This window comes from Hippopotamus amphibius, chromosome 7 (genome assembly GCF_030028045.1).
Source record: "Hippopotamus amphibius kiboko isolate mHipAmp2 chromosome 7, mHipAmp2.hap2, whole genome shotgun sequence".
In the NCBI taxonomy this organism is placed as follows: Eukaryota; Metazoa; Chordata; class Mammalia; order Artiodactyla; family Hippopotamidae; genus Hippopotamus; species Hippopotamus amphibius.
Window position 1 is genome coordinate 5,448,676 of NC_080192.1, and position 8,518 is coordinate 5,457,193.

The window sequence follows — 8,518 nt, forward strand, 5'->3', positions numbered from 1 at the left end:
TTCGATTCAACCCTTCTGGACATTTCCGTCTTCAAAAGAGCGCTCTATCCATGCACCTGGTGTGGAGAGAGGTGTCCGGAACCAGGAGACCTTCACTGGCCTTCTTTACACTTACGTTCGTCCTGCTCCCACCCACGCAAGTGTCTTTACAGGGTGAGGCCCGGACGACTCACCGCAGACAGGTTCTGAGCGGACTCCGGTGACGGGCCTCGGGGTCCCTGACGCTGCGGCCACAGTGGGTGAGTCTGTGTGGAGGCCCGGGGCTGGCTTGCTTGCTTTATTTTTCTTTATTTTTTGGCTGTGCCACGTGGCACGCGGGCTCTTAGCTCCCTGACCAGGGATGGAAGCCGTGCCCCCTGCAGTGGAAGCGTGGATTCCTAACCACTGGACCGCCAGGGAAGTCCTGGGGGCTTTCTTTAAACTCTTAAAAGTGTCTGAGGCCCCAAGAGGGTGAAGACCCACCCACTGTCCAGGTCTGTGCCTCGAGGCTAACATGAAGCAAAGCTCTGCAACGGGCGGGTGCCTTCTCCAGGGGCTTCCGGAAGCCCCTCCGATGCCCCACTTCAGGCAGGATCAGAGGCACCCTGAGTTTTGCCGTGAGACCCCGGGCCAGCCCTTGCCCACTCAGGGCCGTAGCTCTATCCCATCAGGACATGCGCAGCTGGGTGTGGGCGCGCCGCACTGCATCGCGCTTGGGAGCTGCTGTGCCCGGGTTCAGGTGTGGAGGGAGACTCCACGGGCCCCAGATGTCATCCAGGGGTGGAGGGCCCAGAGCTGGAACCTGTGAAGAAGGAAGGGAGGGGGCTCAGCAAGACAGACCCTCCCTCGACCCCTGTGTCCCTCTGGACACCGGACACCAACACCCGGAGAGGGCGGCACCCACAGGGGCAGGGTCCTGTCAGCCCTCGGGGGTGCCCTGGGGCTGATCAGGACCCAGGCCTGCTCACAGAGGCCCTCACCCACCCCAGCCCTGCCGTGGTTTGCAGATGCCACAGGGATCACAAGTACCAGCTCTGTGACCTGGGGCAGGGCCGAGAAATGGGGACGAGGCCTCCTCCCTGGGAGGGTCGCTGAGACGAATGGAAGTCCACCTGGGGCGCCTGGAATGGTGCCCGGCAGGGAGCAGATGCTCAAGAGATGGTCACTGATGGTGTGACAGTCACCAGTACCACTGCTATTGTTACTGCTACTAACGTTGTTCGCCAGGAAGTTTGTTGGCGAGGCAGAAATGAATGACTCCTGGTCCCTGCTCTCTGGAAGCTTGTGGACGCGCGGCCAAGACACGTACGTCTATAATCAAAGACAGGAAATCCTATAACAGAGAGAAATACAGGGCAACAGTGACTTTAACAACATCAACAACAGTAATAATAATAGCAGCTAGGGACTTCCCTGGTGGCACAGTGGTTAAGAATCCGCCTGCCAATGCAGGGACAAACCCTGGTCCGGGAAGATCCCACATGCCGCGGAGCAACTGGGCCCGTGCACCAGAGCTACTGAGCCTGCGCTCTAGAGCCCACAAGCCACAACTACTGAGCCCATGTGCTGCAACTAATGAAGCCCACACACCTAGGGCCCGTGCTCTGCAACAAGAGAAGCTACTGCAATGGGAAGCCCACGCACCAAAACAGTGAAGCCCCTGCTCGCCACAACTAGAAAAAGCTCGCACGCAGCAGCAAAGACCCAACACAGCTAGAAAAAATATAATAATAATAATAATAATAGCTAGTATTAATGCTACTGAGAGCATGCTATGTAATGGTCACTCTACGAGGAGTTGTACCTGGATTTTGTTTAATGCTTGCAATAACTCTCTAGCGTAAGTAATATCATCACCTCTCTTTTACAGGTGAGGAAGCCGAGGCATAGAGGTAGAGTGACTGGCCCAGGGCCCACAGCCTGCAAAGGGCAGAGCCAGGGCTTGAACCCAGGCAGTCAGATTCCTTCTTCACCGAGGGAAGGGCCACCTCAGTTGGGGAGGAGGAAAGGAGGTCTTCTCAGAGGAGGTGACATTTTCTTGGATCTACACGTGCATATCTTAGTAACCCCGCTTGCCCCTGGAGGCAGGGACACAGGTGGGCTGGTCCACATCTCTGTCCCCAGCGCCCAGCTATGCATCAGGACAGCCGCTGCAGCACTGGGTCCCAGCCTCACGGCAGGGCTGGCTCCCCGGGACCAGGGAGAGGGTGGCCTGGCCAGCAGCAGGCGGAGCAGCGGCACTGAGGAAGGGGCCGCTCTGGGAAGGGGCGGCCTCTCTGCTTGATGGGAAGGGGCCAGAGACGCATGTTTGCCACGGGAGGGGTCCACATCCAGCTGCCTCCAGTCCCCACTGCCTTTGGCCAAGCCCACCTCCCACAGACCCTCAAATCAGCGCTGACCCCCCCGCCCCGGCCACCATTACTGCTTCCCTTTCCTTTCACTGTGAGTCTCCGTGAATGCTGGCCAGCCCTCTTCCTCGACGTGACTGCAGGGCTCACCTTGGTGCCGGCCATCAGCCCGCAGGTGACAGGGGCAGGGCCCACGTGGGGGTGGGGCAGGTATTTCAGAAATTGTGTGTGTGTGTTGAGGGTGGCGAGAGCGCAGGGACCATGTGGTTGGGGGCCCCCAGTGCTTCTTTTTTTTAAAATATTTATTTATTTGGCTGTGCCAGGTCTTAGTTGCGGCAGGCAGGCTCCTTAGTTGCAGCACGCATGTGGGATCTAGTTCCCTGACCAAGGATCAAACCCGGGCCCCCTGCATTGGGAGCGTGGGGTCCTAACCAGTGCGCCACCAGGGCAGTCCCACCCCACAGGCTTCTGATGCCCTCCCCCCAGCTTGAAATCCAATTTTAAAAATTGGAACAGTGTATGGTGCACTGAAAAGACTGGAATATGTGTCCAAAATGTGGGTTGGCACATACACATAATTTTACTTTAAAAAAACCCTCATATTTATTTAAAGTGACCTGGAGGCCTTTTTATGATGGCAACGGGCTCCCCTTGAGGAAACTTCGAGGAGGGCTGCAGCGGGAGGAGGGGGCAAAGCCAGCCTTAAGAGCACACGCCCCACTTTGACATCAGAGAAAGACCCGTGCCAGCTGTAAACTCAGAGTAACTCTGACTGCTGGTGGCCATGGCAACGGATCTCGGAGGGAGGAAGCCCTCCACAGACGGACCTCTGGAAGGAACGGATGGCCCGCTTCCTGGAAGAAAAGGCAGCTGACTGGAAACAGAACCCCTGGGCTGACCCAGTTGGCAGGGCTCGGATGTGAAGGACGAGATCATCCAAGACACCGGGACACAAGCAGCTGCCCCTACATAAAGCGCCTCAGGGAACAGGAGACCTGCTGGGATGGAATTTCTGGCAGGACTCCGCCTCTAGAAACAGCCCTGAGATGGGGTGGGCCTGCCCTGTCACCCAGAGGGGCCTGTGGCGGGACAGGAGCTAAAGGCGTGGCCACCTCCTCTGTGCCTGAGACTCATAACTGCTCAGGAGGACGGAGCAGAGCATGTGGCTTGCTGGGTCCCTCGGGGAAGGCGGAACCAGGCTGGGATAGGCGCCCGCATCTGGGTGGTCATCACAGGAGAATTCACCAGATGAGTTTATTTCTTAAAAGCAGAAGTAGGGACTTCCCTGGTGGTGCATTGGTTGAGAATCTGCCTGCCAGTGCAGGGGACACGGGTTTGATCCCTGGGCCAGGAAGATACCACATGTCATGGAGCAACTAAGCCCATGAGCCACAACTATAGAGCCCGTGTGCCACAACTACTGAAGCCTGCATGCCTAGAGCCTGTGCTCCGCAACAAGAAAATCTACCACAATGAGAAGCCTGCGAACCACAACGAAGACCCAAAGCAGCCAATAAATAATTAATTAAAAAAAAAAAAAAGCCAGAGTAAAAGCCAGGGACCATAGAAAGCATGTGGACTCCTGACCTCAACCTTGGAAGAACACAGAAGATAAAGGTCGTTCCCCAGATAATTCACTGGGGAAATGGCGGCGGGACAGGGCAGGCCCGCTGGAGGGCTCTGACAGCAGTGGACATGGGAGAGAGGTCGCTGGACTGGGGAGCGGAGAGGCAGGATCAAGAGTGAGAAGGGAAGGTTGGTGGGACCTGGCGACCAGCCTCCAGTGTTCCGTGGATGTGCTTCCGTGCAAGACTGGCCTCGGGGTGACTATCTCTGGGAGACCTTGGACAGCCACCCCAAGGTTTTCAAAATCCGATTCCTGAAGCACAAATTACACAGAAACTCAGCCTGATCCCCAGGCCTTCTGCTGCCCCACCCCCTCTCCTGCCCACCCAGTGGATTCTCACCCTTCCCTACTCCTCCCTGCCCCAGTGCCTTTGCCCACACACTTTCCTCTGTGCCCATCTCCTTTTCCCTACCTGATGGATCCTCCCTCAATCTCCAAGGTCCAACTCAAACATTGCTCTTTCTCTGGAGTCCTTGGACGTGTCCCCATGGGATGTCTGGCCCTGAACTCCACCCTTATGATCCCACACCGGCCGTCCCAGCCCATCATCCCTGCTTGTGTGTCTTCCTCTGTGGATGGTGGGTTCCCTGGGGAAAGCCACCAGCCCACCAGCTCATTCCTCTCAGAGAGACCAGGGGTCTGGGGAGCCGTAGGGGCTGGGAGATGTCAATTTCTTTCTTTTCCTTTCTTTCTCCTTTTTTTTTTTAATGACTGTGTTGGGTCTTTGTTGCTGTGTGCGGGCTTTCTGTATTTGTGGTGAGCAAGGGCTACTATTTGTTGCAGTGCGCAGGCTTTTCATTGTGGTGGCTTCTCTTGTTGCAGAGCACGGGCTCTAGGCACACAGACTTTAGTAGTTGTGGCGCATGGGCTTAGTTGCTCCATGGCATGTGGGATCCTCCCAGACCAGGGATTGAACCCGTGTCCCCTGCATTGGCAGGCAGATTCTTAACAACTGCACCACCAGGGAAGTCTCTCAATTTCTTTCTTTCCTGGGTTCTAGACCTGCACTGTCTGATGTGATCACCACCAGCCACTTGTGCTACTGAGCACTTAAAATATAGCTTGTCTCCACCAGAGGAACTGAATTTATTGTATTTTCAGTCATTAAAATTTACAAGCCAAAGCAGTATAACACATTTCCTCATAAACACAACTTTATTGTTTTGGGTGGATTGTAATTTGCTGAAAATTTAATATCCTAATTGAGATGTGTTTTAACAGCAAAAGGTTTAGAAGGCTTAGGGAAAAAAAAATAAAATCTCTTATTAATTCTTGTTTATATTTATTGCAAGTTGAAGTGATAATATTTTAGATATATTGTTAAATAAAATACATTATTAAAAGTAATCTTACCTCTTTTTTTTTTAGTGTCTAGAAAATTCAAAGTAACATATGAGGCTTACATTATATTTTTGTTGGACAATTATGTTCTAGATTTTATTTACTTATTTATTTATTGACTCCATGGGCTTTCTCTAGTTGCTGTGAGGGGGGCTACTCTTCATTGTGGTGTGCAGGTTTCTCAGTGTGGTGGCTTCTCTTGTTGCAGAGCATAGGCTCTAGGCTCGTGGGCTTCAGTAGTTGCAGCACATGGGCTCAGTAGTTGTGGCTCATGGGCTCTAGAGCACAGGCTCAGTAGTCACGGCTCACGGGCTTAGTTGCTCCTCAGCACGTGGGATCTTCCTGAACAAGGCATCAAATCCGTGTCCCCTGCATTGGCAGGCGGATTGTTAACCACTGTGCCACCAGGGGAGTCCCATGTTCTAGACTTTAAGGGAGAACAAAAAAGCTGCCCAAGTAGAAGATGGAAGAGGCATGGTGTAAGAGCTGCCTTCATGACAAGGATCTGACATTTAAATGGCTGGAAATTGCCTGTGAGATATCAGTATGATGAGGTTTACCAAAAGACTAGTGAGACCCTGGGCCACATTAACAGAAGTAGAGTGTCCATAACAAAGGAGGTGAAAGTCAGCACTGTGGCTATCCCAGGAGCAGGAGTTTCTGTGCTGGGTCTTGCATCTTAGAGGAGCACTGGCCACCTGGAACAGGTTCAGAAACCCACCCAGACATGGACTGAGACACAGTGGTATAAGGACCTGTTTGAGGTCCTGGGTCCCTGTCTCTGCAAGGCCGTCCCTGGGCAGGAGTGAGTCTGTTCTGGGGCCTCAGAGGGCTGAGCTGGAACCAGCAGCAGAAGGTATGGGGAGGTCTAATAGTTAGATCTCTCTCATGGGAAAGAGGGCTCCTTTACAAGCAGGAAGTTCCCCATCAACAGAGGTGTTGAAGCAAGGCTGGGTGCCCACTGGGGTAATGTTAAGGGGACTTGAACACGAGCTGGGTGCCTAGATCTCAGAGTCCTTGGGGGTTTCAGGCAGATCTTCTGAGGGGCCCAGCACAGCTATGCTTGTGGGGTAAGGTAGCCCCGGGCTTCATCTGATGTGGTCCGATTCCTCCCCAGGGGCCAGAGTCCGAGGGGCCTCTGATTGCCCCCCAGCTGGGGCCCGTTCTAACCTGGTGGGGTTACTCGCCACCAGGCTAGGTGAGTTGGCTCAGGACAGTGTGAGCACCCAGGCGCACGGTCTCTGAGGCTTCCCAAGGCAGCTCGGTTCCTAAGCAGAATGGACGGGCAGACGAAGATCCTAAGAAATGCAGAGTCCAACCCCAGAGCAGTGCCTACTGAGGGGTTCACTGGGTAAATAATAGGATATTTGCTCATGCACAAGACATGTCTGGATGGAACTTCTTCTTGTGGAAATTTTCAAGTATAGACCCAAGTGGAGAGGTTGGCACCATGGACCTCACGCACCGTCATCTAGCTGCAGCCATGAGCCACGCATGTGTCCTGATGGGGCTGCGTCTGGGAGCAGCTTAGTGGAGCTGGCTTCTGTTTATAGAAGCCACACTCTGTTCTGCTCATGAGACCTTTTAAGCAATGTGAGGAAGTGGGGCAGAAAATCCCCCTGGTGGGGCCAGCACCTTGCTGTTTCGGGTGGGGCACATCGTTCTCTGCGTCTCACCTGCCTCAGCAGGAAATGGGGGACCTGACCTAGATATTTTCCAGACCCCAGAGACATGCCTGGAGCTGATTCATCACCTGCCTGCAAACCTGCTCTGTCTCCCGGATCCCCCTCTCAGCCCATGGCACTGCTGTCCACCTAGTCACCCAGAGCTGAAACCTGGGTGTCGTCCAGACTTCTCCCTCCCTTTCACTCCCAGTCTCTTCAGTCACAGGTCCTGCCTCTTCTCCCTCCTGAATGCCTTCCGCTGTGGCCATCTTAATCCCAGCCTCACCACCATTATCGTACCTGTTGCCTACTGCACCAGTCCCAGCCTCCAGCTGCACCCCTTTTATTCTTCTACACAGAAGCCATGTCCTGGGGGATCCCACTTAAATTAAGATCTGGATCTTGAGGCCCAAACCTCCATCTGCTTGATTTAGAGGAAGGTTAATTTCCCCAAATATTTATGCGATTCTCTGTGGGTACTTATACCCCTGAAAGTCAGTCCCCACAGCAACCTTGTGGAGGGACAGGTGTGATCATGACACCTGCACCTGCTGGTCTCCTTAGGTTAAGTGTATTGGCTGCTGTGGATGGCCGAGTGAGGGGTCCACATGGCTATTGCTTCCCAGCCTCCTCAGGTATTATCTGAGACTGGACCCAATTTGGGGGTGGCAGGGAGAGACCGAAAGAAGAGGTATGCCACTCCAGATTGATAAGTGGCAGGTCTTATAAGCAAGGGCACTTACTTGCCAAGCTTGTCTTGGGCAGCTGCAAGAGAAATAGATTTCCACACACACCCACCAGAATCTTTAACGTTTACATAGAGGCCTCAACTGGGTTCAGTCACATACCCAGTCTAGATAACTCAACACCATCAATATCACACTTCTAATTCAAGGCCAATCCCTTGGAACACAAGGTAATCTACAGATTCAATTCAATGCAATCACTATCAAAATACCAATGGCATTTTCACAGAACTATTATAAATATATATATATATATCACAGAACAAATAATTTTAAAATTTGTAGGGAAACACAGAAGACCCCAAATAGCCAAACAGTCTTGAGAAAACAGAGCTGGAGGTATCATACTTCCTGACTTCAAACTATACTACAAAGCTTCTGTCATCAAAACAGTATGGTACTAAGCTACAAGGATATATTGTACAACAAAGGAAATATAGCCACTATTTTATAATAACTATAAATGGAATATAACCTTTACAATTGTGAATCACTATATTGTAAACCTATAACATAAAATATTATATATCAACTATATTTCAATTTTAAGAAAACAGTATGGTACCAGCACAAAAACAGACACATAGATCAATGGAACAGGATAGAGAGCCCAGAAATAAACCCATGTACTTTTGGTCAATTAATTTATGACAAAGGAGACAAAAATGTACAATAGAGAAAAGAGTCTCTTCTATAAGTGGTGCTTGGAAAACTGGACATCTACATAAAAAAGGATGAATTTAGAACATTCTCTGACAACATATACAAAAATAAACTCAAAATGGGTTAAAGACCTAAATGTAAGAGTGGAAA